The sequence below is a fragment of the Thalia democratica genome, chromosome 9 (genome assembly GCF_965202585.1).
Source record: "Thalia democratica chromosome 9, ktThaDemo2.hap1.1, whole genome shotgun sequence".
Classification (NCBI taxonomy): domain Eukaryota; kingdom Metazoa; phylum Chordata; class Thaliacea; order Salpida; family Salpidae; genus Thalia; species Thalia democratica.
In genome coordinates this window covers 8,833,057-8,860,997 of record NC_139173.1, presented here as the reverse complement: position 1 = coordinate 8,860,997, position 27,941 = coordinate 8,833,057, and the positions used below count along the sequence as shown (strand labels likewise).

At 31.0% G+C, this 27,941-nt stretch overlaps 2 pseudogenes; both read left to right on the top strand.

Annotated features, from left to right (window-relative positions):
* The first annotated feature begins 1,621 nt into the window (after nt 1-1,621).
* LOC145844747 (glutamate--cysteine ligase catalytic subunit pseudogene) lies at nt 1,622-3,376 on the top strand (annotated as a pseudogene).
* A 17,826-nt stretch (nt 3,377-21,202) lies between these two features.
* On the top strand, nt 21,203-23,002 carry LOC145844746 (glutamate--cysteine ligase catalytic subunit pseudogene; annotated as a pseudogene).
* The last annotated feature ends 4,939 nt before the right edge of the window (nt 23,003-27,941 follow it).

The window sequence follows — 27,941 nt, the reverse complement described above, 5'->3', positions numbered from 1 at the left end:
TTAAAAATAGTTAGATATAACTTTATTTCTTTTGTTTCAAAGCTGGTTTTTTACTTTGTTGCTTCAAGTATTTGAGAAATCATGTGAGTTTAATCCAATTAGTTTTTGCCTTTTACAGGGTAAAAACTATTTAGAATTTTTTTTAGTTTTCTTCAAAAATTTGCTTGCAGAAAGTTACAGAAAAATACCTGTAAAACTTATCTAAAAAAACTTTTTCTTTACCATTTAGTATAATGTTAATCAAGAGTTATATAAGTTATTTCAGAATTAAAACTTTTAATCTTTATTTTAGATTAAAAATCATTGATATTAAACAAAAAAATAATTAGGCATTAAAGTATCGTTTGTATAAACCATTAAAAAGTAGTTGTTTACTCATCGATAGATTTTTAAAAATTTTATAAATATGTCATGTTTGCTAAAAGATAAAAAAAAGTATAAAAAATATGTCAGCGTGGGTGTTTTGAGGTATTCAACATTGGAAAATTTTGACCTAAAAACACCAATAAGTTTTCGAACAAAATAGCAGTTTTTATTTTCAAGTGACTAAAAAAAAATAATTTTTAGTTAATACTAAACCAAAGAAAACAATAAATATAAAAAGGTTAATTGCATAAAGGATTTTAGGGTGTTTTTTAAGCAGTTGCTGTAAGACTTAATTTCAACATTATTTAAAAAAATTTTCGTTAAATTTTTCAATTTCAAAATAGTAAGAAATTGATACATTTAACCTGACGAAATTTTTAATATACTTTAAGCAGAATAGAACTAAAAACAGTTTTAAAAAGAAGAAATCTAGCTCTACACAGTTAATTAAAACTCGAGGTTTAATTTTCATTCACTAAAATGGTCAGTGTCCACAAGCAAGTCAGTGTCCGCTTTCAAGTGTGCTCATCGTTTAAGTGATTTAAATCCTTTAAATAAAACTATAGATAAAAATGTCCATTCATATTTTGTATTATCAGCTTGAAGTTTAAAAAATAGAAAAAATTAAAAAAACACCTTCAAAAGCCATAGATAAAAAAGCAAATTAAAATTTTTTTCTTGTAGTACAAAAGTTTTGAAAACAAAAAAATTTATTCAGTACAAATAAGTCTATTAAAATAGTTATTGTAGCTAAAATGTTAAGTAAAAAAAAGTATAAAGTGATGCGTTAGTTTGTTATCCATAAATCAAAAATATAATACAAGAAATAGTATAAAAATAAAAGTCATTAAAGTTAAGCATTATTACATCCAAACCCCTATTTATTACGAAAAGGACTATTTTATTTATTTAGCAAGTTCATTTAAGAAAATATTATTATCTTTTAAAGTGTTTAGAAAAACTGAGATTGTTTGTTATCAGTGTTCTTAGAATACTTTCGTTCTATCATTAGAAAAAAAAAGTATACTTAATTCTTTTTGAAAACAGTTGAATAACTTTAAAATATATTTTTCGAACAAAGCATTTTACTATTTAACAAAAGATCGAAAAAAACATACATTATGCCTTTTATAAAAACGTAAACCAAGTTTTTTTTTTTTGCTTTTGTTAATATAGAAAAATATAAATTATTTGTGAAAGGTTTAAAAACCACAACAATTTTACTTAGATATTCCAGTTTTATATTTTAAAACAAATGGAAGTTTTCGAACGCGCCCCAAACTTTCACAACTGGGAAGAAATGAAGCAGCTCATCCCAAAGTTGAAACGGCAAGGATTGGAGCAGTTCGTCCACAATTACACGAGAACGCGGGGCCGAGGGGATTACCCATTTAAATGGGGCGACGAGGTCGAACAGTTGATCGTCAGAGTGGACGACGAAGCCGAGACGGTCAAGTTGGTGCTGAAGGCGACTGGAGTGCTCGAAAAACTGAAAAAGTTCAACGAGACACTTGATGAGGGGGACCGGATCTGCTGGCAGACGGAATCGAGCGAGTTCATGGCGGAGAGCACGCCGGGTCGGCCTTTCGGAAGCTCGGTGGACGATCTGGTGAAAGTGGAGGCTGACATGAAGGCCAGAAGGGACCAGATAAACAGTTTTCTGGATGAAAACGAAAAAGTGGTGACCATGACTACATACCCGCTGATAGGCTGCGAGGACTTCACCGTGCCCGCCTTGCAAGTTGGGCCAGAAGACAAAAACCCAATCTCGAGATCGATATTTTTCCACGACGACGCCTGCAGCACTTCGCCGGCTTACAGAGCATGGGGTTTGAACATGCTGGCAAGAAAAGGATCCAAGTTTGTCGGCAACGTTCCGGTTTACAAGGACAACAACACTCGGCTTCCGTTCAGAGAAAACTTTACGCGGAAAGAAGACCGGGATGCGAGCAAGGAAGGCCACATCTACCTGGACAGCGTTTGGATCGCCTACAGCAGCTGCTGCCTTCAAACCACCGTTCAACTAGCCGACTTGGACCAGTGCAAGAAAGTGTACGACCAGCTTGTGGCGATCTCGCCAGTTTTGATGGCCATGAGCGCCTCCAGCCCCTTTTACCGCGGCTTCGTCTCAGACGTGGACACCAGATGGACGATGATGGTACAGTGCAACGACGACCGGACGCGAGAAGAAACGAAAACGGTGAAGAGCTCGCGTTGGGACTCGGCGGAGATGTTCCTGCGCGAAGACCACCTCAAGCTCAACGACGTTCCCGCTTCGTACGACCGACAAGCGTTCGATTTTCTCATTTCGCGAGGCGTCGACGAGGCCGTGTCGAGGCACGTCGCCCACGTTTGGGTGCGAGATCCGTACCTCGTGTCCGACGACGAAGCGGACATCGAAGAGAGCTACTGCAGCTTCGAGACCATGAACAGTTCGGTGTTTCAGCCGGTGAGGTTCAAACCGCCACCCGGACCGAAGTCGCCGGTCGGCTGGAGGTGCGAGTTCCGCGTCATGGAAATTCAACCGACCGATTTTGAAAACGCCGCTTTTGCCACGTTCGTGGTGCTGCTGGTCAGGGCTTTCGCGAAATTTGACGTGGACTTGACCACTCCCCTGTCCGGGCATCACTCGAACATGGACAAGGCGCAGAAGAGGGACGCCGTCCGGACGCAAAAGTTCAGTTTTCCCGGCAAACTGCGGGTTGGTGGCGGTGAGAAGGGCGAAGTGGTGCTGATGCCCGCAGACAAAATTATCAACGGAGACGGGGAAGACTTCATCGGGCTGATCGGGCTCGTCAAAGAGTATTTGAAGAGTGAAGCTCACAACGTTGAAACTTCAGAGAAGCTCGACGCTTACATGAGCCACTTGAGCGGCATAGCTTCAGGCGAGACGCTCACGATAGCGCAGAAGATGAGGCGGTTCGTTGAAGATCACGAAGATTACAAAGGAGACAGCGTGTTGAATCACAAGATCAACTACGACATGATGAAGGCTTTGTGGGCCGTTTGATGTTATTGATTTATAATTGATGATGTTTTTATTATTAGACTACTTTATATACATAATAACTTTTTTTTAAATAAACAAAAATAAATGCATTCAAAAACATTTATTATTTAGATAGGTGTTATAAATAGCGCATAACAGTTTTTAAACTTTGTAAAAATGATTAATACTTACGTTAAAACTTGAACATTTAAATTATAAAGTCATTCATGTAGGTATCTGCATAAAAACACTGTTTTAGTGTTTAGATTGATTTTATACTTCAAAATAAAGTTGCATATTATATTTAACAGTAAATAAACGTGAATTATTTACTTTTTGTTTTGCTGTATCTTATTTTAAAGTATATAGTAACAGACCAATTGAAGGCTAAAAGGTTCATGTAAAATAATCAAAACGACTTACAACCTTACATTAGAGTATATTTAATTTTATTTACAAAATCTAAATATTGCAAGTTCTAAAATTTATAAATTCTGAATTAATTTTTATGTAGCTTTAAAGGCTTTTTACAAACCTTTTATGTTTATTAGTATGAAAATAAAAATATAAAATTGTATTTAGTTTATAGAGAAAATGTTTGTAATTAGTTAAAGCTGTCACTTTATACATTTTAAGTGCTTTGAATTTAATATATGTTAAACTGAAATCGAAATGGTTTTTAGTTTTTTAAACTGATAATTTATATCATTTTTTCAAATCTTTGTTCATACGTTGTGTTTCGTTCTGTTTAGAAACTTAAAAAAACTATTAGGACCATGTAAATAAATTTCTTATTTTCAAACAATTAAAACAGTATAAAAATTAGGGTTTAAATTAGCACTCTAATTCTGTATATTACTGTATTTGTAGAGAAAATTGTTTTTAATATTTTTAACATCGTTTTTAGAAACTATTTCTACATTGTCTACTTTCTTTTAAGTGATCAAAGTCGTTACAAGTCAAAAATATTTACACTTTAAGAAACTATTAAAAACCATTCAACTTATCGTTGACCGTTTTATAATGAAATATTGAAAAAAAAATAAAGTTCAGTGTTTTAGAAAAATTAGTTGTTAAAAAGTAAAACATAAATAGCTGTTGTACTAGAAAAAAACAAGTGTTACATAAAATTGATTAAAATTTCAAAATTTTTTTCGTAAAACATTTTTGGTTAGTATAGTTCTACAGTTGTTTTTAGCTATGAGTTTAGTTATTGTTTAATAAATCAAAATCGATAACACAAGTTTGTGATTTATTGTCTTAATAGTTATTTTGATCTAATATTTTTACGAATTTCTTTCTCCTTTACGCAAACTCATCATATATTTATCCCGCGGTATTTGATAAGTTTCAACGGAGCAACACTTTCAACGGAGCGATCTTCAACGCTTTCACATGGACTTTCCTCCTCTAGCTCATACTGAGTCTGATGAAAGTCAAGAAACTCTCATTGAAGCTTTCTTTATCTTAATTTACGAGCCCAGTTCTGAGTTTTTACAACAAAAACTTTATATTCTAAATCTATGTTTTTGCTGAAAAGTACTTTGCAGGCCGCATGTTATTGCTTTGTTATTCCCGCGGGCTGCAGTTTGCCGACCCCTGATTTGACTTTACATGGTCAACATAAAAAAAAAACGTTGTGATCAAAATACATACTTATTATTGTTAATAGAATATTTATATTTGCGCAAGTGTTTAACTGTAGAAAATAAAACTAAAGAAGCAACAAATCTAACATTTATTTTTCAAATTTAGCATCTCATGTTAAAATTTAAAAATTCCCAAAACGCGTATCTGTGAATTAAATTATTGGAAAAAATATGCCCTTTCTCCTTAATTATCTACGGGCATAACTTCAAGAGATATAAAGCACAAAATAAAACATTAAAACGTTTTGAATTGATGGTCGAATATTCTTTAGTTTAAAATAAATAAAAGCTCTTTTAAAAAAGTACTTTATAAGCACTATAATAATAGTAACAAATTTTTAAAATGAATACTTTTATGATTTTATCGATCGGCGATTAATTTAATCACAGTGACTTCAACGTATACCATAACATATAAACTTAATATAGAACAAAATACGATACACTAATATTATCAATACAAAAGTTTTATTAGCTACGTTCTACCGATAATACTAAAAGTCAGAGCCAACGGTTTGTTTGCAGGGCAACTTTAATTAGATGTATTAGCATTTGTTTACAGTTCTCAGCAATTCTTACTAAAATCAGAGCTAATTTAGGACCTGAAACGTATAAAACGTCTAAAAGTCCGATTTGGTTGAACTACAATAGAAGTTTCTACTTGAGAAACAGTTTAGAAAAAGCAACGAAAGCTGGAAGTACATACAAACCAATATACACTTGCTTTAGTTTTTCGGCGGTTCTTACAGGAGTCAATTAACCAACTGTAGAAGTGCAGTGCTCGTAAAAACGGTTGTAAGCGATCAACGAAAGCTAAAAAATTATTGAGATACACTTGTTTTCGTTTTTCAGCGGAATTTACTGAAACCAGTGGACTACAACATAAGTACAATGCTGAGTGACAGTCGCAAAAAACAACGAAAGCTATCATGCAATCATTAAAATACAATCTAAGTGACGTTCACAACTAGACCGAAATACGTTTCTCTAGGTCTTGTTTGTTACCAAGTCAAACAATACACAATTCTAACTAAAAACAGTGAAATCTTCTTCACAAAGAATCCAAAAAGTGCCAACTAAAACAAAAGATCGTTTGCTTTAATTCTAAGTTTTTGTAACTTTTCTTGCCAACAATGATAGATAACCATAACGAGAAGCGCATGAACCTGCAAATGCAAAGCGCACTCGCTTTAAACAAAAAGCTGCGACGATTAAATACGACGGAAGTTTTAACACTCTACACAAGAATATTCAAATTCTGCGCTGAAAGTTTTAAAACTTTACGCAAGAATATTCATAAAACTGCAAAATTACCCTTTCAAGCTGCGCTCGGCTTTATATAGTGCTAAGCTAGAGTAGAAACTAATCTCTATTTTTTAAGTCTCTCGGAACAAGCAGATTATGCTTACATTTTTCATTATTTTCTATGATAACCTTAAATTCAAATAATGAAAAGCTAATATCCAACAAAGATTAATGAATACAAGAAAAAGCTAAAAAATGCTATATAGATAACGGAAAATGGTGAATTTATTGTTTTTAAGCCTTCAAAAGTTTTAAGGATAAATCTATTTTACATTTTGATTATAATGACCGGTATTTAATTAGCCTTAGAGTTGGCATTATTTATAAAGTGGCCTGCAAACAATTTTTTTAGGAAAATTGGCTCGCAAGTTATAAAAGGCCGCCTACTTTACTTATATAAGCCTGCTTATTGTTTTTGCATTAATTCGTAAAAAAGTTCAGAAATATAATATTTTTGTAATATTCTCATTTTTATTTAAAAATATTTTTTACGAAATGACGTAACTATGCTTTAATTTTAGAAATCTTAGTAGTAAACAATAATTTAAAACTTATTAAATATTTTACATTTAATTTTTTTACCGTCGAAACATAACTTTTAAACTGAACAAAGTTTACAGGAGAGGAAACGGTATTGAAATGAAGAAACTATTTTTTCTGGCTTGCGCTTTTACAGGCGTCCTATACAACCAGAACCGTGTAGACAAATCTGTGTTACCTGAATGGAGTGTATTCAACGCGAAAGAAGTTGATAATTTTCAACTTGATGAATACGACAATGACAATGAAGGACCCATGACATACCCCGACCAATATAGCTTTGATTACAACTATTACAAAGAACATGTACCCGATGAAGACCTAGTACCTGATGAAGACCTGGTACCTGATCAAAGAAAACCAAGATACTCTGACCATTTTGCAAGTTTGTTTGGAAGTTTGCAATATTTTGTTTCTGGTTTCATTCCCGAATGGAATACATTCAAGCAAACAAAAGATGTTGACGATATTGAAACTGATAATTTAGATTTCGACGATTTTTATGAACCCATGCTTGACAACGACGAAGATAATACTGAACATCTCGACCAGGACAACTTTGGAAACGAAAATAAAGACAATCTTGGATACCCTGAACAAGATGGCTCTAAACAACCTGATCATCACAATTTCAAAGATTCCCAAAAAAAAGATAACAACTATAACAAAGATTCAGAAAACTTCGAAGAAAATCCAAACAATGTCGAGCTAGATGGTTTTGTTAACTTTGAGGAAAAACAAAAAGAAGAGAATTTTGGATCTTACGTCTATGAACTCTTGCACGGTTGGTTCAACCAAGCTAAAGGTATAGAAAATACCAAGCAAGCTAAAGAAGTTAAGGATCTTGAATTAGATGATCATATCCGTGATAATGAAGATTACGAAGAGCAAGAAAGTTATGAAGATAAAGACAGATTTGAAGACCCTAGTCATGAAAGTTTTGATTACCAAGACAAAGACGACTATGATAGCTATGAACGAGCTAATTATGATAGCTATTATCAAGACGACTATGATACATACTATGATGAATATTACCAAGATAACTATCATGGCTATAATCAAGATAACTATGATATTAATTATCAAAACAAGTATGATAAATACTATGATGAGTATTACCAAGACAATTATGATAGCTATAATCAAAATAACTATGATAGTAATTATCAAAACAACTATGATAAATACTATGATGAGTATTACCAAAATAACTATCATGGCTATAATCAAAATAACTATGATAGCTATGACTATTATCCAGAGAATTATGGTAATTATGACCCAGAGAATTATGATAGCTACGACCCAGAGAATTATGGTAGCTATGACGAAGAAAAATATGGTGACTATGACTTAGAGAATTATGGTAACTTTGACCCAGAGAGTTATGATAGCTATGACCCAGAGAATTATGGTGAATATAACCCAGAGAATTATGGTAGCTATGACCATGATAATTACGATAGTTATCGCACAGAGAGTTATGGTGACTATAACCCAGATTCTTACCATGACACGAATAAGGAAAGTTTCCAAGATAGTAGCATACATGAAAATAACAACCAAGACACCGAAACTGACCAAAAACATGTTGACTTTTTAGGATTATTCCCTGACAACTTTGAAGAGATTCTGAAAGACTCTAAATCGACATCTGAGGACAAACAAGAGCCTAAACATCCAGAAGACACGTTTAATGAGGACGATTTTTTCGAGGAAACCAACAATGAAAAAGAAAACTTCGAAGAAACTCCAAACGATAAAGATAACTTTGAGGAGTTTGAAGGAGAAAAAAAGCTTTCTCTGGACGAAAAAGCGAAATACTATTTCAAAATGTACGCCTTGGAAACAGATTACTTGTTCATGTCCAGGTTCAGTTGGTTTTTTAAAGACGTCGACCAGTTCTTGAACGAGAAGATGGCGCGGGTGTACTATGACGTGGCAGTGGCGATTGACGTCATCTCGGGTGCTATGACGTATTACTTGGAAGGACTGGCGCACATCTTGGCACCAATTGATTTCGATCTGGTCAAACTCGTGTTCATTATATTGGTCCTTGCCGTCTACATTTGGATGGCTTCAAAGTTTGTTTATTTGTTGTTGTTTCATATAAACTTTTGAAGTTATTATAAAGTACTTTGGTTTGGATAGAAGAGGATAAAACAAAACTTGTAATCTACTATGTAATTTATCTACCACAATGTTGTGTTTTTAAATTACTTGCTAACATAAATAAATTTTCTCAGATAAATGAATTTGCTCACTATAGTTTGTCATAAAATCTTTTTGAGTCAAGGTATTAAGTACAATGTAAACTATATTTCAAAACGTTCGGTTTATAATTTAACAAACAGTTAAACTTACTAAATACTTTAAACTGTTTTGCTTCAGATGGGTGTCAAGAGGAGTAACAAGACCGAGACCTGAAGTTGAAAACCCAAGAGAAACCGAAGAAGCAGCAAAAGAAACCAGTAAACCGGAGGTTAGATTTTTCGCATAATATTTTCTTTATTTTTATCATAATATTTATTTGAACACAAACTAAGTAAAGAACTAAAAAACTTAAGCTTGCATATTAAAGCACTTGTATTGAATTATAAGGATGCTAGAGCATTAGTTTACAACGTATTTTAAGTTTAAAATCTTTTTAGTTTATATAACAAATTAGCAATTTGTTTCTTTAATTTATTTTAGGCAGAAGAAGAAGATGAATTTTTTGACGGTTTGGAAAACTGCATCGGAGATTCCAAAGTTCCAGGAATTTTTCAGGACCCCGAAGCTGTCGTAACAACCAGTGTTGACCCCAAAAGTTTCCCCGAAATTGAAAGTGTCATTGTGAAGAAAGACGTAGAACTTACTGGTGAACAAGAGAAAAAAGGTTTGTATTAATAATTAAGCACACATTTATATTAAATTACATCTAAATAGTTTTGAAATGCTTTTACCTCAAAGTTTCTCACTTTGAAAATTTACAGACTAACTCGAAACAATGTTTTCTAGACTTAAAACCGCACTATACTACAAATAGTCTATAAAATATTTTTACCTAAATTGGCAATAAAAAAGCGTATATAACTAAACGAAAATTCTAAACTAGTTAAACTAATTAATAAACTATTTTTTTTAGTGCTTCAACGACCAAGGAGATTTGGTAGGAATAGAAACCTGTTTGCAGGAGTGCCAACATTGCGCACAGTGGTTGACCCACCAAGGATGAAGCTACCTGGAACTGATACAAACAATGACGAACATACTAGCATGAGGGCAGGAATGAAGGCGCAAAGACAAGCGATGAAAGCATCAACATCTAAAATTACTAAGAAAAACTAACGAAAGAAGAGTTCAGATACTAAAGAATAACTACTAAAACAACTTAAATAACTAACTTAAAAAAACTATTAAAACTTAAATAAACCGGACTTAAATTAACTTTGGTTGTTTGTTTTTTATTCTTATTTGCGTTAGATGATATGCTAAATTTATTTGTAAAAACTACTGTTTTTAGACATTCCTATGCTTTATCATTTTAAAAGTATTTTTTGATTATATAAACGAATATTGTAAATTACTAGTTATAGTTGTTAAGTTTGTATTAATTTAGCAGAGAGAAACGCCGTGCATTTTTCATGAAGTTAACTACTTTATGAATTGTCTTTAAACGTTGTATTTCATAAGAAATTTATTTGCTTAAAGTCGCTTCTATGCGTTCAAGTTAGGAGAAGCAAAAATAAAAATATAAATGCCCTGCAAAAAACTTCAAAGGGTACATGTAGTTTATTTATAGGGATTTAATAACAATTTTTAACTATTTAAACTTTTTGCACCTCACACTAAGAAATAAAGATAGTTCGGTAAGTTAATACTCGTAAAATTTTCAAAGCTAGTTGATAAAATTTTTCAAAAGTTAATCCAATAAAAATCTTAATCTAAATTCCGTATGACAGCTTAGTAATTTAGCCAACGTAAACTTTTAAATATTATTAATTAACTTAAACAAACAACTTTAAACTTTACAACTTCTAAAAATCTCTACAAAATAATTTTGTTTCTACTAAAGATAATCAGCCAATTTCAAACTTAAAGAAGTTAAAGTCCTAAACAAGACGTAAAGTAATATCAAAATGGTGTACGACAAATTAATCGAACGATTTTTTTGTACACCAGGTCCTAGGACCAACTATAATGAGCAATTTTTTTGTCGTTCAATAAACAAAAAACATAGTAATTTATGTCTCATCTCAATAAACTTATTAAATATGTTGAAATTACTTGTTTTTATGTATCAAAGTTTGATAATGAATGTGAAAATATTTTATACACTACTTATACGTCTATTAAGTTTTATGTAAAACTTGAATATATGTTTTTGGTTTAATATTTTAAAATTAGTATTCACAAACTTTAAAAAAACTGTAAGAATATAAATAATACACGATAGATTATAGTTAAAAATAAAATCAATGTTTTGTTCAATAGTTATAAATACTAGTCGCTTAAATTAAAAATTTTAGCGATCTACTGGATCCGGTTTTATGTTTCAAACTAAGATCCAGCTAGATCCAGATCCGGTAGATCACTCTTTTTCCTAACAATTTCACATCATTTTTTAAATCTATACCTTCACCCTTAATCCACCTTACCAAACTAATAACTAGAAAGTCGATAAGAAAAACAGTTTTATCATTTTGAACTTAAAACAAAATGTTAACCAGTCAGAATCGCCTAGAGCTGGCAGCTAAATGATAACTTTTTGTGCATAAACTAGATGCATTCAGAGTTTTTATGGGAACAAGATACAGTGGTAATAGAAATATGGATACTTACAGAAAAAGATCCAACTATATAGGTTTGGAATGTATTATCACCAAATACTAGTTTTATTTAATGTTTTCAAAAACTTTTTAGTTTGCTCGACAGGTTTAGTAAGGGTGAAGTTTTAGTCACTTAACTACAATAATTAACTGCTTGTAATTATATTTAAGCATACTAAATTAAAACGTAGCAGTAATAGAGTAAATACTGATGTAATATTTTGTTTGTATAAACGCACATTAAACAGAGGTATCAATACTTTGAAATGATATAAGATTTAGATAATGTATTTTGAACTAAGTAGACAATACTTAAAAAATAACTTTGAATTGCGAAAGGCATTAGAAATAGTTAACAGTCTTTGTTTTTTGTATTAAAAAATGGTAACACCAAGTTTTCAACTAAACCGAAATGCAGCAAAAGAATTTCTTATGCAGATGAATGAAGTGGCTCATTTGTGTATAATTGCGACTTAAACAACTGTAGTTGTTGAACTTAGTAAGATCAAAACCGGTGGTCAACATATTGGCAAATAAAAACTTTAATTAGGGAAAAAAATACGCACACTCATTAAATTGATAACAGTTAATGCCAAAAGCTCTTACACTGATGCGACAAGTAATACTTATTAGAAACTAATTACTTACTTAAAATAGCTTAAGCAAAAATTTAAAGTTTCTTTACTTTTATTTAAAGCGCTGTTTTTCATGTCATCAGTTTTTTCGATTGAGTAAAAATAATGTGCCAAAAATCGTTATTTAAACATTATAATAAAAAAACTTTTAATATCTTCCATTTTTTGTTTCAAAAGCTCTTTTCAGACTTGACTTATAATTGAAAAGTCCTATAGGGAGAAACGTTGTATTATAAAACATTCGAGTTAAATGGTTAATCACTTAAAAATTTTAATTGAAAAAACATTTTGTTTAGTTTTTTCTACATAAATCTTTAAACCAATTTTTTTATCGTTAAAAACTTTTTAAAAGGTAAAACCTTGAAAGCGTACAAAATTTATTCTAAACAATTTGCGACTAAATCAATGTAAAGTACAAAAAAACAGTTGACACAGAAAAGTGATTGTAATGCATCAAGGCACCTTGATTATTTAGCTTCGATTTAATAAAAAAAAATCAGTAAACAAAAAAAGTACTTACTGGCAAAAGTAATGGCCAAATTGGTGTAGTACGTAGAATGCAATATCAGACAACAAACCATTTATTAGCTTTTGGTAGAATTTAAACGAAATAGAAAAAAAGTTTTAAGAAACGATTTAATCAAAAGTGCAAAATTAGTGTTGTACCCAAAAATTGATTGGTGTTCAATAAAAAATGAACAAGTTGCACTAACAAAACGTTGCAATGTAAAAATATTTGAAATCTTCAGACTTTAGTTTTAACAAGTAACTGTTTAGAAAATGACCAGAAAGTATTATCAGTTTAGATTGATTTTTTAAACTTTAAAACGGAAACACTTCAACTAATTTTCTTTGAAACTCGAAAAACCTCCAAGATTGAAATTGACCAATCAGAAGTTGCCATCATCCAGGTTATACGAGAATGAAGTTCTACCCGACTTGTACTGAGTAGACTAGGGGTGGGCAACGTAAAAAAATGACGGCCCGGATCTTTAAAAAATAAGTCTTCAGCGGGCCGGAGCATATCGAGTTAGTGATCTACCGGATTCTGCTGTATCCTTTTTTAGATCCGGATCTTAATTTGAAAATTTTACCGGATCCGGCTAAAAACTAATTTAAGACAAAGATCAGAATCCTAATGGAAACTAATTTCAAAAAGGTTTGGATCCGGCTTGATGCTAATTGATCGGTTGTTTCTGAAATTTGAATAAACTTTTTTTACCACCAAGGTTCTTAAGTATGAAATTTAATATTAATTTTTATTGAGTATTCATAATTCTATATTTATTATAACTCTGGACCGAATTAATACTAGTTATAAGAATAATCTTCAAAAAACAATAATTTACTTACTAAAAGTTACTCGAGTCTAAAATTTTAAACTAAAACATTTAAAAATTGTCAACTATTCGAAATTATCTAATTTTGGTAATCCTTGGTTGGAGTTTACATTAATAATGTTATTCAAAGATAACTAATATCACCATAATAAACTACTATCTTTCAGTTTAAATAAATTAATAAAGATTCATTACACATTTAGCACGTATAAAAGAAACAAAACAACAAAAAATTCTAATATAATAAACAGTTTTACCATAAAAAGCAAAAAAAAAGTTAAAAGATGTCAATGAAACACTTAAGGTTGATCATATATTTGATTTGTTTAAATCTAATTATATGACGCTTTGGGAAAAACTGCTAGTGCTCTGGAATACCGATTAGGTTTGAAATCTTTGTTGATGTTTATGGTCGGAAATGTTTGTTTGCAAATGTATGAAGTCTCAAACAATGCAACTAGTTTCATGGTCATTTTTTGAAGTTGACAAACTTTGACTTGTTCAATATACATAAAATATATTTAATTATATATTAAAAGTAATGAAAGTTATATGTTTGGTTTAAATTTTTAACCAACTTATCTAAAAAGAAGCCATTTAAAAATATTTTCAGGGTCAGAGTCTTACAGTTTCGTATTGTGAAAACAATACAAACTGTAAGACTCTGACCCTGACTGTAAGACAAAATGCTAAGCGGGCCGGATCATCCACTCGCGGGCCGGATTAATTTTGTTCGCGGGCCGGATTCCATTTATATTCAAAAAAAGTTTGTGTTTGTGTTTATTATAATTCCCTTACAATCAACTTTAAATAAAGTTAATGAAATTTAGATATTCTTTATTTTGATATTCTTCGCTATACTAAAGTGAGCCTTCTAGCTAATAGAATAAGTAATACCTTAATATCGTTTTTTGATATTTGAAAAAGTTTTGTAAGTTGTTAAATAAAACCGATAATTAAAAAAACAATTTGTATGAAATAACTTCTTTTTTGGCATTTTAATAAAGCAAATTCTTGAAAGTATAACACAAGTATGTGAACAATCAGAAAAAAAAAACGAACAAGTATTACAAAAAACACATAACAAATTTTCTTAGTATCTGCAAATTTTTCTAAATAATGTAGTTTTTCTATTTTTATGTATACTGACCAGTTTAGATATAACATAATAAACCATACTAGAAGGTATACATTTATGATTTTGTTGCCGAAGTTATTTTTAATTACTTAAAGTTATTACAAGTTTATTTCTTTTTTACGCAAACTCATCACTTGCATAAAATTAATTTAGTAACATTGCAGTAATGTGTATTTTCACTCAAGTTCAAGGTTAATTATTTACGTGAATGCAAACACACCATGAACAACAATGACTAATATACATTATTGTTTTTTGTGAAACATTATTGAAGCTACTTTATTGTTTCATCTTAAATATTTGATAAATTGTAGTAGGTTCGTCTCAAGCTATATAATTTTAAACAAAACAAGTTACTTCGTTTAATGTAAAACAGGGTTTCCCAAGCTAATTTACTAAATCGCCCCCTTTTCGGAAATTTGAAAAAAAATCGCCCCCCATGATTTTTTAAAGTTGTTTTTCTCTTAGTACGAACTTTTGAGCCAATAAAATTGTGTTCAAAATGTAATTTAGTCTGGTACTTCTAAAGCACGCATTTTTGGGCTGTGTTCATAGTAGTTTACAGGGCTTGAGAAAATAAGTTACAATTATTTTCTTATAAGCCCAGTAAAGTGTATTAAAATACTTAATTATTAAAAAACCTTGTGTAATCTGTAATCAATCCTGTTTAAATATGAATTGTTTTGAAACTAGTTAAAGCTTTAGGTCAGTGATGGACAAGTTTTGTAGTCAGCAGGTCATATTTACTAAAAAATCTTTTCTGGTGTCAACTCGTTAAAAAAATCTACTTGCGGGTTGCACAGTTTAAAAAAATAACATATAAGAAAAAATAAAAACTAGAGCAAAGTTGTAATAAAATGATTTAGTACTATTGTGATCTAGGAAATACTACTGTAAACTTAAAGCCAAATTGAAAGCGTATTTAATAATATTAAGTATCAGGAAACTATTTTTTTTTAGTTTGCACAAGTAGTTTTCAAGTTACTTAGCGGGTCGAAATTTGGCTGGATCTGAACCGTACGTTACCCATCTGAAATCTTAACTGAAAACTAATATTATAATTATCTCTCATATAACGAATTATGGATATTGAGAATTTAATAGTAAGTAACTTGTTTAAGCCGCACAAAATACTTAAATTATTTTATAAAAAGGCATATTATAAAATTACTATACCAAATATTAAAAAAGCTATAAAAGAATAAACAGTTTATTATACAGACAATAAAATAAATATTAAAACGTCATTTCTGATCTAGTTTAAGGAAGTTTGACCGTCTGGTTGATGATATCACATGAAAAGTGGTTTCATTAACAGCTTTAGTTAATGCAGTAAAATTATTGATTTCAATGCTAAGAGATATTATAAGCAAGTTAGTTGAAAGGTTAAAAATAAATTTTTAATTTTCAAATTATATGTTTCGTAGTCGAATACCATGAAATAGTAATTGACCTGGAATAAGAAACTAAATCTTAATTCTAACTTTTTTTTTTCTTAATTTAAATTTAAAAAAATAAAAATTTAATATTTTACAGTTAATTCTGTGAACAGAAATAAATCAATTTAAAAACCAATGATTTAGGTTAAAATTTTGTTTCGCAACTGTAGCAGTCTTTTTGATGGCTTATTCAATTCTGTTCAAAACTTTTTTTTTCTAGCTATTAGCCTATAAGAATTTAACAGAGGAAAATAAATAAAAAACTAAAAGCTAGGTTGGAACTATTAAAATAAACAACACATTTTAATTGTCAAAATATTTTGAATTAAGATAAAACAAAAACAATTGTACTAATATTCTATAATATCTTAAAATATAGATTTCATAACATTAATAAATCACTTAGAAAACTAAATTAACTTAAAGAATCTTTTAGGTGAAAAATTTAAAGTCATCTCAACTAGAGACCTCAAATCTATACTCTTTTAAAGTTAGAAAATTTATTTTGAAACAAAATTTTTAATGGTTATTGATAATTTTTTATTTATACAGATTAAACAAATAATAACAAAAAGCTGTTAAATAAATATCTATCAAACAAATATTTTAATTACTATGCTATGAAATTTTTTTATGTAATATAAAAATACAAATATAAACTACAAAATTAACCAGGTCAAAACAAACATACTAATAACTTTAAAACATTAACCACTTAATAAATACAATAGACTTCCGCTTGAATTTGCACTTTGAACGAAATCAAAAAGTCCGAACTCAAAAATGCATAATCATTTTTTTTTACAAAATTTCAAGTTTCAGTACGTTATAATGCACAATGTTATGAATAAACGTAAAATCCACTAAAACATAAAATAAACATTCATTGAAAAATATAGATCTATATTAGCTATTAAGTTTAATAATTATTTTTGTTTTTTACATTAGTTAATAATAGACTATATTTAAGTTAAGTTTAAGAATATAAGATGTAACGTTAAAAAGCGTTAAATCCTGGAGATCCTGATAAGCTAAGCTTATCGGAATATATACCACAAATGTTATTGTGTTAAAACTTTATTCCGACTAACGGCGTTTCACTGCTCTCAAATAAATTTAAGAACAGATCTACGGAGTCTATAAAATATTAACACACGTTAGAAAAAAAGCATAAAAGGTATGTATAATTATGTATAGTGTTTATGTAGGTAGTAACTATAAACGAACTTTATGGTTTAAAAACAAAGTTTGGGATAAAAACATAAAATTATAAAGTTGTCTACAAAAAATACGAATTTAATAAAGTAAGCACTAACCTCAAAAAGTTCTAAAAATAGGCAACGTAACATTTCTGCACAACTCAATTTAATTTTCATTTTAAAAACTTGCCTATTCTTAGAGCTTTTTGAGGTTAGTGCTTACTTTTATTAAATTTGTATTTTTTGTAGACAATTTTATATTTTTATGTTTTTATCCCAAACTTTGTTTTTAAACCATAAGGCTCGTTTATAGTTACTACCTACATTAACACTATACATAATTATACATACTTTTTCTGCTTTTTTTCTAATGTGTGTTAATATTTTATAGACTCCGTAGATCTGTTATTAAATTTATTTGAGAGCAGTGAAACGCCGTTAGTCGGAATAAAGTTTTAACACAATAACATCTGTTTAAGAACATATATACTTTCACATTTTTTTGGGTAAAAAATCGAACTCAAGAGGAAGTCTACCGTAATTAATATTTATTAGGCATTATGCGAACCTGTTGTAAAATAAATAACTTAAAAAAATAGTTATCATAAACAGACTACTGAAATACAATACAAACCAGGTTAAATAATAAATATTTTAAAATATCAAATTAAGTAAAAAAACTTGCAAAAAACAATGTCTGCTACTGAAGTCTAACATCATGTTACGATTGAGCTTTATGACTGCTTGCAAGTTTTTATTATATCTGATTTTAAATCAGCCAAATAAAGCCTCAAGTCACCTCCTTTACAAATATTTAGATTAGATCTTTTGCTCAAGAAGTTGATAACTGAACCAAAAGATTTCTTAACAACATAGCTAGAAGGAAAAGCTATAAACAACGATCTAAATTCATTCCAACTGATTGGATACTTTTGCCTTAGTTTTTGTTAAGTTCAAAAGCTTTCATATTGTTCTATGAAAAAATTTACTTTAAGTTTAAGGTTACTGTAAGTCTAAAAAGGTTTCTTGTAAGTCAACGTTTACTTCAAAAATATCTGCTTTGAAGGGATCCATACTTTTATCTATATGATAAATTTTTTGTGTCAAATCGAAATTTTACTACTTAATATCTAAAATTGTTAGAATTCCAGGTTTTTTCCCTAAAGTGTCAAATTCCAAGTTTTTCCAGGTTTCTAGGTAAATTGGCACCCCTTTATAGTTTTCTTTTTAGTCTAACTAAGTGACTTTTCAAAAGACTGTTGAAAATATTATGAGGTGATAGTTAATAACAGATAACAAATACTTTTACAAACCGTTGATGATCCGAAATAGAATATATGTCAGGTTATGAAATGGTGAGAGGGATTCCGATTGTCTATGACCTATGTAATTGTTAAATAAGAAAATATATTGATAAAAATATGTAATTTACTTGAAAATAGGAGTCATAAGAACTTAATTCTTTTTGTTTATTTTAAGTAAACAAAATGGACATTTTTGTTTTACCTCTGGTTCAAATATTTAATAGCAAGGTAAAATTAGTAAAATTGCGAGGTAATAAGTAAAAGTTTTATGACTGCCCAAAATTTTAAAATCGCCCCCCTTTCGCCCCCTTGTCTGTTATCGCCCACCCTTTCGCCCCTTTACTAGTTATCGCCCCCTGACTTACTAAAATCGTCCCCAGGGGGGCGATATCGCCCACTTTGGGAAACCCTGATGTAAAAGCTTGCATTTGATTGATACACGTGTTTATGATAAAGACTAGTAGAATACTTTTCTTTTTACGGTTTTTTATTAACTTATTTTGGTTTAATCGTTTATACTATTAGAATTATTTAATTAACGACAAAAAAGACGCTCAAAAAATTTAGTCCTGATGCACGAAGAACTTTTCGGTTATCGAGTTGCACACCACGGATTGTCGAGGACAAGACGGGACATCAAAACGTTTTAGGTTATTCAAGCTTAGTTGTGTTAGCTTAGTTGTTTTAGCTTAGTTAAACTAAGCTGTTATTTTTCTAGATATATCAGAATTTAGCTAAAAAGAAAAGTTGTTTGAAGCTAAAACAATTTATTTGAGCTGTTCTACTAGTATGAAATTCTAGTTAAGTGTATTTTAATAGCTCCACAGTAGGCTGAAAACAGGGTTTAAGCGGCAATTGACTATAAAAAATAATTTTGTTGAATAAAAAATCAAACTTTGTGTTAAAAATAGTTAGATATAACTTTATTTATTTTGTTTCAAAGCTGGTTTTTTACTTTGTTGCTTCAAGTATTTGAGAAATCATGTGAGTTTAATCCAATTAGTTTTTGCCTTTTACAGGGTAAAAACTATTTAGAATTTTTTTTAGTTTTCTTCAAAAATTTGCTTGCAGAAAGTTACAGAAAAATACCTGTAAAACTTATCTAAAAAAACTTTTTCTTTACCATTTAGTATAATGTTAATCAAGAGTTATATAAGTTATTTCAGAATTAAAACTTTTAATCTTTATTTTAGATTAAAAATCATTGATATTAAACAAAAAAATAATTAGGCATTAAAGTATCGTTTGTATAAACCATTAAAAAGTAGTTGTTTACTCATCGATAGATTTTTAAAAATTTTATAAATATGTCATGTTTGCTAAAAGATAAAAACAAGTATAAAAAATATGTCAGCGTGGGTGTTTTGAGGTATTCAACATTGAAAAATACCTATTTTGACCTAAAAACACCAATAAGTTTTCGAACAAAATAGCAGTTTTTATTTTCAAGTGACTAAAAAAAAATAATTTTTAGTTAATACTAAACCAAAGAAAACAATAAATATAAAAAGGTTAATTGCATAAAGGATTTTAGGGTGTTTTTTAAGCTGTTGCTGTAAGACTTAATTTCGACATTATTTAAAAAAATTTTCGTTAAATTTTTCAATTTCAAAATAGTAAGAAATTGATACATTTAACCTGACGAAATTTTTAATATACTTTAAGCAGAATAGAACTAAAAACAGTTTTAAAAAGAAGAAATCTAGCTCTACACAGTTAATTAAAACTCGAGGTTTAATTTTCATTCACTAAAATGGTCAGTGTCCACAAGCAAGTCAGTGTCCGCTTTCAAGTGTGCTCATCGTAAAAGTGATTTAAATCCTTTAAATAAAACTATAGATAAACATTTCCATTCATATTTTGTATTATCAGCTTGAAGTTTAAAAAATAGAAAAAATTAAAAAAACACCTTCAAAAGCCATAGATAAAAAAGCAAATTAAAAATTTTTTCTTGTAGTACAAAAGTTTTGAAAACAAAAAAATTTATTCAGTACAAATAAGTCTATTAAAATAGTTATTGTAGCTAAAATGTTAAGTAAAAAAAAGTATAAAGTGATGCGTTAGTTTGTTATCCATAAATCAAAAATATAATACAAGAAATAGTATAAAAATAAAAGTCATTAAAGTTAAGCATTATTACATCCAAACCCCTATTTATTACAAAAAGGACTATTTTATTTATTTAGCAAGTTTATTTAAGAAAATATTATTATCTTTTAAAGTGTTTAGAAAAACTGAGATTGTTTGTTATCAGTGTTCTTAGAATACTTTCGTTCTATCATTAGAAAAAAAAAGTATACTTAATTATTTTTGAAAACAGTTGAATAACTTTAAAATATATTTTTCGAACAAAGCATTTTATTATTTAACAAAAGATCGAAAAAAACCTACATTATGCCTTTTATAAAAACTTAAACCAAGTTATTTTTTTGTTGCTTTTGTTAATATAGAAAAATATAAATTATTTGTGAAAGGTTTAAAAACCACAACAATTTTACTTTGATATTCCAGTTTAATATTTTAAAACAAATGGAAGTTTTCGAACGCGCCCCAAACTTTCACAACTGGGAAGAAATGAAGCAGATCATCCCAAAGTTGAAACGGCAAGGATTGGAGCAGTTCGTCCACAATTACACGAGAACGCGGGGTCGAGGGGATTACCCATTTAAATGGGGCGACGAGGTCGAACAGTTGATCGTCAGAGTGGACGACGAAGCCGAGACGGTCAAGTTGGTGCTGAAGGCGACTGGAGTGCTCGAAAAACTGAAAAAGTTCAACGAGACACTGGATGAGGGGGACCGGATCTGCTGGCAGACGGAATCGAGCGAGTTCATGGCGGAGAGCACGCCGGGTCGGCCTTTTGGAAGCTCGGTGGACGATCTGGTGAAAGTGGAGGCTGACATGAAGGCCAGAAGGGACCAGATAAACAGTTTTCTGGGTGAAAACGAAAAAGTGGTGACCATGACTACATACCCGCTGATAGGCTGCGAAGACTTCACCGTGCCCGCCTTGCAAGTTGGGCCAGAAGACAAAAACCCAATCTCGAGATCGATATTTTTCCACGACGACGCCTGCAGCACTTCGCCGGCTTACAGAGCATGGGGTTTAAACATGCTGGCAAGAAAAGGATCCAAGTTTGTCGGCAACGTTCCGGTTTACAAGGACAACAACACTCGGCTTCCGTTCAGAGAAAACTTTGCGCGGAAAGAAGACCGGGATGCGAGCAAGGAAGGCCACATCTACCTGGACAGCGTTTGGATCGCCTACAGCAGCTGCTGCCTTCAAACCACTGTTCAACTAGCCGACTTGGACCAGTGCAAAAAAGTGTACGACCAGCTCGTGGCAATCTCGCCAGTTTTGATGGCCATGAGCGCCTCCAGCCCCTTTTATCGCGGCTTCGTCTCAGACGTGGACACCAGATGGACGATGATGGTACAGTGCAACGACGACCGGACGCGAGAAGAAACGAAAACGGTGAAGAGCTCGCGTTGGGACTCGGCGGAGATGTTCCTGCGAGAAGACCACCTCAAGCTAAACGACGTCCCCGCTTCGTACGACCGACAAGCGTTCGATTTTCTCATTTCGCGAGGCGTCGACGAGGCCGTGTCGAGGCACGTCGCCCACGTTTGGGTGCGAGATCCGTACCTCGTGTCCGACGACGAAGCGGACATCGAAGAGAGCTACTGCAGCTTCGAGACCATGAACAGTTCGGTGTTTCAGCCGGTGAGGTTCAAACCGCCACCCGGACCGAAGTCGCCGGTCGGCTGGAGGTGCGAGTTCCGCGTCATGGAAATTCAACCGACCGATTTTGAAAACGCCGCTTTTGCCACGTTCGTGGTGCTGCTGGTCAGGGCTTTCGCGAAATTTGACGTGGACTTGACCACTCCCCTTTCCGGGCATCACTCGAACATGGACAAGGCGCAGAAGAGGGACGCCGTCCGGACGCAAAAGTTCAGTTTTCCCGGCAAACTGCGGGTTGGCGGCGGTGAGAAGGGCGAAGTGGTGCTGATGCCCGCAGACAAAATTATCAACGGAGACGGGGAAGACTTCATCGGGCTGATCGGGCTCGTCAAAGAGTATTTGAAGAGTGAAGCTCACAACGTTGAAACTTCAGAGAAGCTCGACGCTTACATGAGCCACTTGAGCGGCATAGCTTCAGGCGAGACGCTCACGATAGCGCAGAAGATGAGGCGGTTCGTTGAAGATCACGAAGATTACAAAGGAGACAGCGTGTTGAATCACAAGATCAACTACGACATGATGAAGGCTTTGTGGGACGTTTGATGTTATTGATTTATAATTAATGATGTTTTTGTTAGTAGACTACTTTATGTACATAATAACTTTTTTTAAATAAACAAAAATAAATGCATTCAGAGACATTTATTATCTAGATAGGTGTTATAAAGAACGCATAACAGTTTTTAAACTTTGTAAAAATGATTAAAACTTACGTTAAAACTTAAACATTTTAATTATCAAGTCATTCATGTAGGTATCTGCATAAAAATACTGTATTAGTGTTTAGATTGATTTTATACTTCAAAATATAGTTGCATATTATATTTAACAGTAATTAAACGTGAACTATTTACTTTTTATATTTCTGTATCTTACATTAAAGTATATAGTAACAGACCAATTGAAGGCTAAAAGGTTCATGTAAAATAATTAAAACGAGTTACAACCACATTAGAGTATATTTATTTTTATTTACAAAATCGAAATATTACAAGTTCTAAAATTTATAAATTCTAAATTAAATTTTATGTAGCTTTAAAGACTTTTTACAAACCTTTTATGTTTATTAGTATGAAAATAAAAGTATAAAATTGTGTTTAGTTTATAGAGAAAATGTTTGTAATTAGTTAAAGCTGTCACTTCATACATTTTAAGTGCTTTGAATTTAATATATGTTAAACTAAAATCGAAATTGTTTTAAGTCTTTTAAACTGATAATTTATAATATTTTTCAAATCTTTGTTCATAAGTTGTGTTTCTTTCTGTTTGGAAACTTAAAAAACTATTAGAACCATGTAAATAAATTTCTTATTTTCAAACAATTAAAACAGTATAAAAATTAGGGTTCAAATTAGCACTCTAATTCTGTATATTACCGTATTTGTGGAGAAAATTGTTTTTAATATTTTTAACATCGTTTTTAGAAACTATTTCTACATTGTCTACTTTCTTTTAAGTGATCAAAGTCGTTACAAGTCAAAAATATTTACACTTTAAGAAATTATTAAAAACCATTCTATTTATCGTTGACCGTTTTATAATGAAATATTGAAAAAAATTAAACTTCAGGGTTTTAGAAAAATCAGTTGTTAAAAAGTAAAACATAAATAACTGTTGTACTAGAAAAAAAAAGTGTTACATAAAATCGATTAAAATTTCAAAATTTTTTTCGTAAAAATTTTTTGATTAGTATAGTTCTACAGTTGTTTTTAGCTATCAGTTTAGTTATGATTTAATAAATCAAAATCGATAACACAAGTTTGTGATTTATTGTCTTAATAGTTATTTTGATCTAATATTTTTTCGAATTTCTTTCTCCTTTACGCAAACTCATCATATATTTATCCCGCGGTATTTGATAAGTTTCAACGGAGCAACACTTTCAACTGAGCAATCTTCAACGCTTTCACATGGACTTTCCTCTTCTAGCTCATTCTGAGCTTGATGAAAGTCAAGAAGCTCTCATTGCAGCTTTCTTTATCTAAATTTACGAGCTCAGTTCTGAGTTTTTACAACAAAAACTTTATATTCTAAATCTATGTTTTTGCTGAAAAGTACTTTGCAGGCCGCATGTTATTGCTTTGTTATTCCCGCGGGCTGCAGTTTGCCGACCCCTGATTTGACTTAACATGGTCAACATAAATAAACGTTGTGATCAAAATACATACTTATCAATGTTAATAGAATATTTATATTTGCGCAAGCGTTTTACTGTAGAAAAAGAAACTAAAGAAGCAACATTTCTAACATTTATTTTTCAAATTTAGCATCTCATGTTAAAATTTAAAAATTCCCAAAACGCGTATCTGTGAATTAAATTATTGGAAAAGATATGCCCTTTCTCCTTAATTATCTACGGAAATAACTTCAAGAGATATAAAGCACAAAATAAAACATTAAAATGTTTTGAATTGATGGTCGAATATTCTTTAGTTTAAAATAAATAAAAGCTCTTTTAAAAAAGTACTTTATAAGCACTATAATAATAGTAACAAATTTTTAAACTTTTATGATTTTATCGATCGGCGATTAATTTAATCACAGTGACTTCAACGTATACCATAACATATAAACTTAATATAGAACAAAATACACTAATATTATCAATACAAAAGTTTTATTAGCTACGTTCTACCGATAATACTAAAAGTCAGAGCCGACGGTTTGTTTGCAGGGCAACTTTTATTAGATGTATTAACATTTGTTTACAGTTCTCAGCAATTCTTACTGAAGCCAGAGCTTATTTAGGACCTGAAACGTATAAAAGTCTGCTTTAGTTGAATTACAATAGAAGTTTCTACTTGAGAAACAGTTTAAAAAAAGCAACGAAAGCTGGAAATACATACAAACCAACAAACACTTGCTTTAGATTTTCGGCGGTTCTTACAGGAGTCAATTAACCAACAATAGAAGTGCAGTGCTCGTAAAAACTGTTGTAAGCGATCAACGAAAGCTAAAAAATGTATTGAGATACACTTGTTTTCGTTTTTCAGCGGAATTTACTGAAATCAGTGAACTACAACATAAGTGCAATGCTGATTACCAGTCACCAAAAACAACTCAAGATGAACGCATATAATCACTAAAATACAGTCTAAGTGACGTTCACAACTAGACCGAAATACGTTTCTCTAGGTCTTGTTTGTTATCAAGTCGAACAATACACGATTCTAACTTAAAACAGTGAAATCTTCTTCACAAAGGATCCAAAAAGTGCCTACTAAAACAAAAGAGCGTTTGCTTAAATTCTAACTTTTTGTAACTATTCTTGCCAACAATGACATATAACCAGAACGAGAAGCGAATGAACCTGCAAATGCAAAACGCACTCGCTTTGAACAAAACGCTGCGACGATTAACTACGACGGAAGTTTTAACATTATACTCAAGAATACTCAAATTCTGCGCTGAAAGTTTGAAACTTTATGCAAGAATATTCATAAAACTGCAAAACTCTCCTTAAAGCTGCGCTCGGCTTTATATAGTGCTAAGCTAGAGTAGAAACAAATCTCTCTTTTTTAAGTCTCTCGGAACAATCAGTCTATGCTTACATTTTTCATCATTTTTTATGATAACCTTAAATTCAAATATTGAAAAGCTAATATCAAACAAAGGTTTATGAATACAAAAAAAAGCTAAAAAATGCTATATAGATAGTGGAAAATGGTGAATTTGTTATTTTTAAACCTTCAAAAGTTTTAAGAATGTAATTTATTTAACATTTTATTATACTGACCAGAATTTAATTAACCTTTGAGTTGGCATAAAGCGGAAGTTTTTATACTAAATACTACAAATACTTAAAAATAACTGCGGCCACGGTAGACTTTATTTATACAGTTGCCTGCAAACAATTTTTTTAGGAAAATTGGCTCGCAATTTATAAAAGGCTGCCTACTTTACTTATATAAGCCTGCCTATTGTTTTTGCATTAACTCGTAAACATTTTAAAACTATAATATTTTTGTAATATTCTCATTTTTATTTAAAAATATTTTTTACGGAATGACGTAACTATGCTTTAATTTTAGAAATCATATTAGTATAAAATAATTTAAATTTTTTAAATATTTTACATTTAATATTTTTACCTTCGAAACAGAACTTTTAAACTGAACAAAGTTTACAGGAGAGGAAACGGTATTGAAATGAAGAAACTATTTTTTCTGGCTTGCGCTTTTACAGGCGTCTTGTACAGCCAGAACCGTGTAGACAAATCTGTGTTACCTGAATGGAGTGCATTCAACGCGAAAGAAGTTGATGATTTTCAACTTGATGAATACGAAAATGATTATAAAGGACCCATGAAATACCCCGACCAAGATAGCTTTGATTACAACTATTACAAAGAACATGTACCCGATGAAGACCTAGTACCTGATGAAGACCTGGTACCTGATCAAAGAAAACCAAGATACTCTGACCATTTTGCAAGTTTGTTTGGAAGTTTGCAATATTTTGTTTCTGGTTTCATTCCCGAATGGAATACATTCAAGCAAACAAAAGATGTTGACGATATTGAAACTGATAATTTAGATTTCGACGATTTTTATGAACCCATGCTTGACAACGACGAAGATAATACTGAACATCTCGACCAGGACAACTTTGGAAACGAAAATAAAGACAATCTTGGATACTCTGAACAAGATAGCTCTAAACAACTCGATCATCACAACTTAAAAGATTCCCAAAAAAAAGATAACAACTATAACAAATATTCAGAAAACTTCGAAGAAAATCCAAACAATGACGAGCTAGATGGTTTTGATAACTTTATGGAAGAAAAACAAGTACCTTTGGACGAAAAAGAAAATGGAGAGAATTTTGGATCTTACGTCTATGACTTCTTGCACGGTTGGTTCAACCAAGCTAGAGGTATAGAAAATACCAAGCAAGCTAAAGAAGTTAAGTACCTTGAATTAGATGATCATATCCGTGATAATGAAGATAACGAAGAGCCTTACGAAGAGCTAGATATCTATGAAGATATTGACAGATTTGAAGACCCTAGTCATGAAAGTTTTGATTACCAAGACAAAGACGACTATGATAGCTATGAACGAGCTAATTATGGTAGTTATTATCAAGACGACTATGATACATACTATGATGAATATTACCAAGATAATTATGATAGCTATAATCAATATAACTATGATAGTAATTATCAAAACAATTATGATAAATACTATGATGAGTATTACCAAGATAACTATCATGGCTATAATCAAGATTACTATGATAGCTATGACCCAGAGAACTATGGTAATTATGACCCAGAGAACTATGATAGCTACGACCCAGAGAATTATGGTAGCTATGACGAAAAAAATTATGGTGGCTATGACTCAGAGAATTATGGTAACTTTGACCCAGAGAGTTACGATAGCTATGACCCAGAGAATTATGGTAACTATGATACAGAGAATTATGTTAGCTATGACCATGATAATTACGATAGTTATGACCGAGAGAGTTA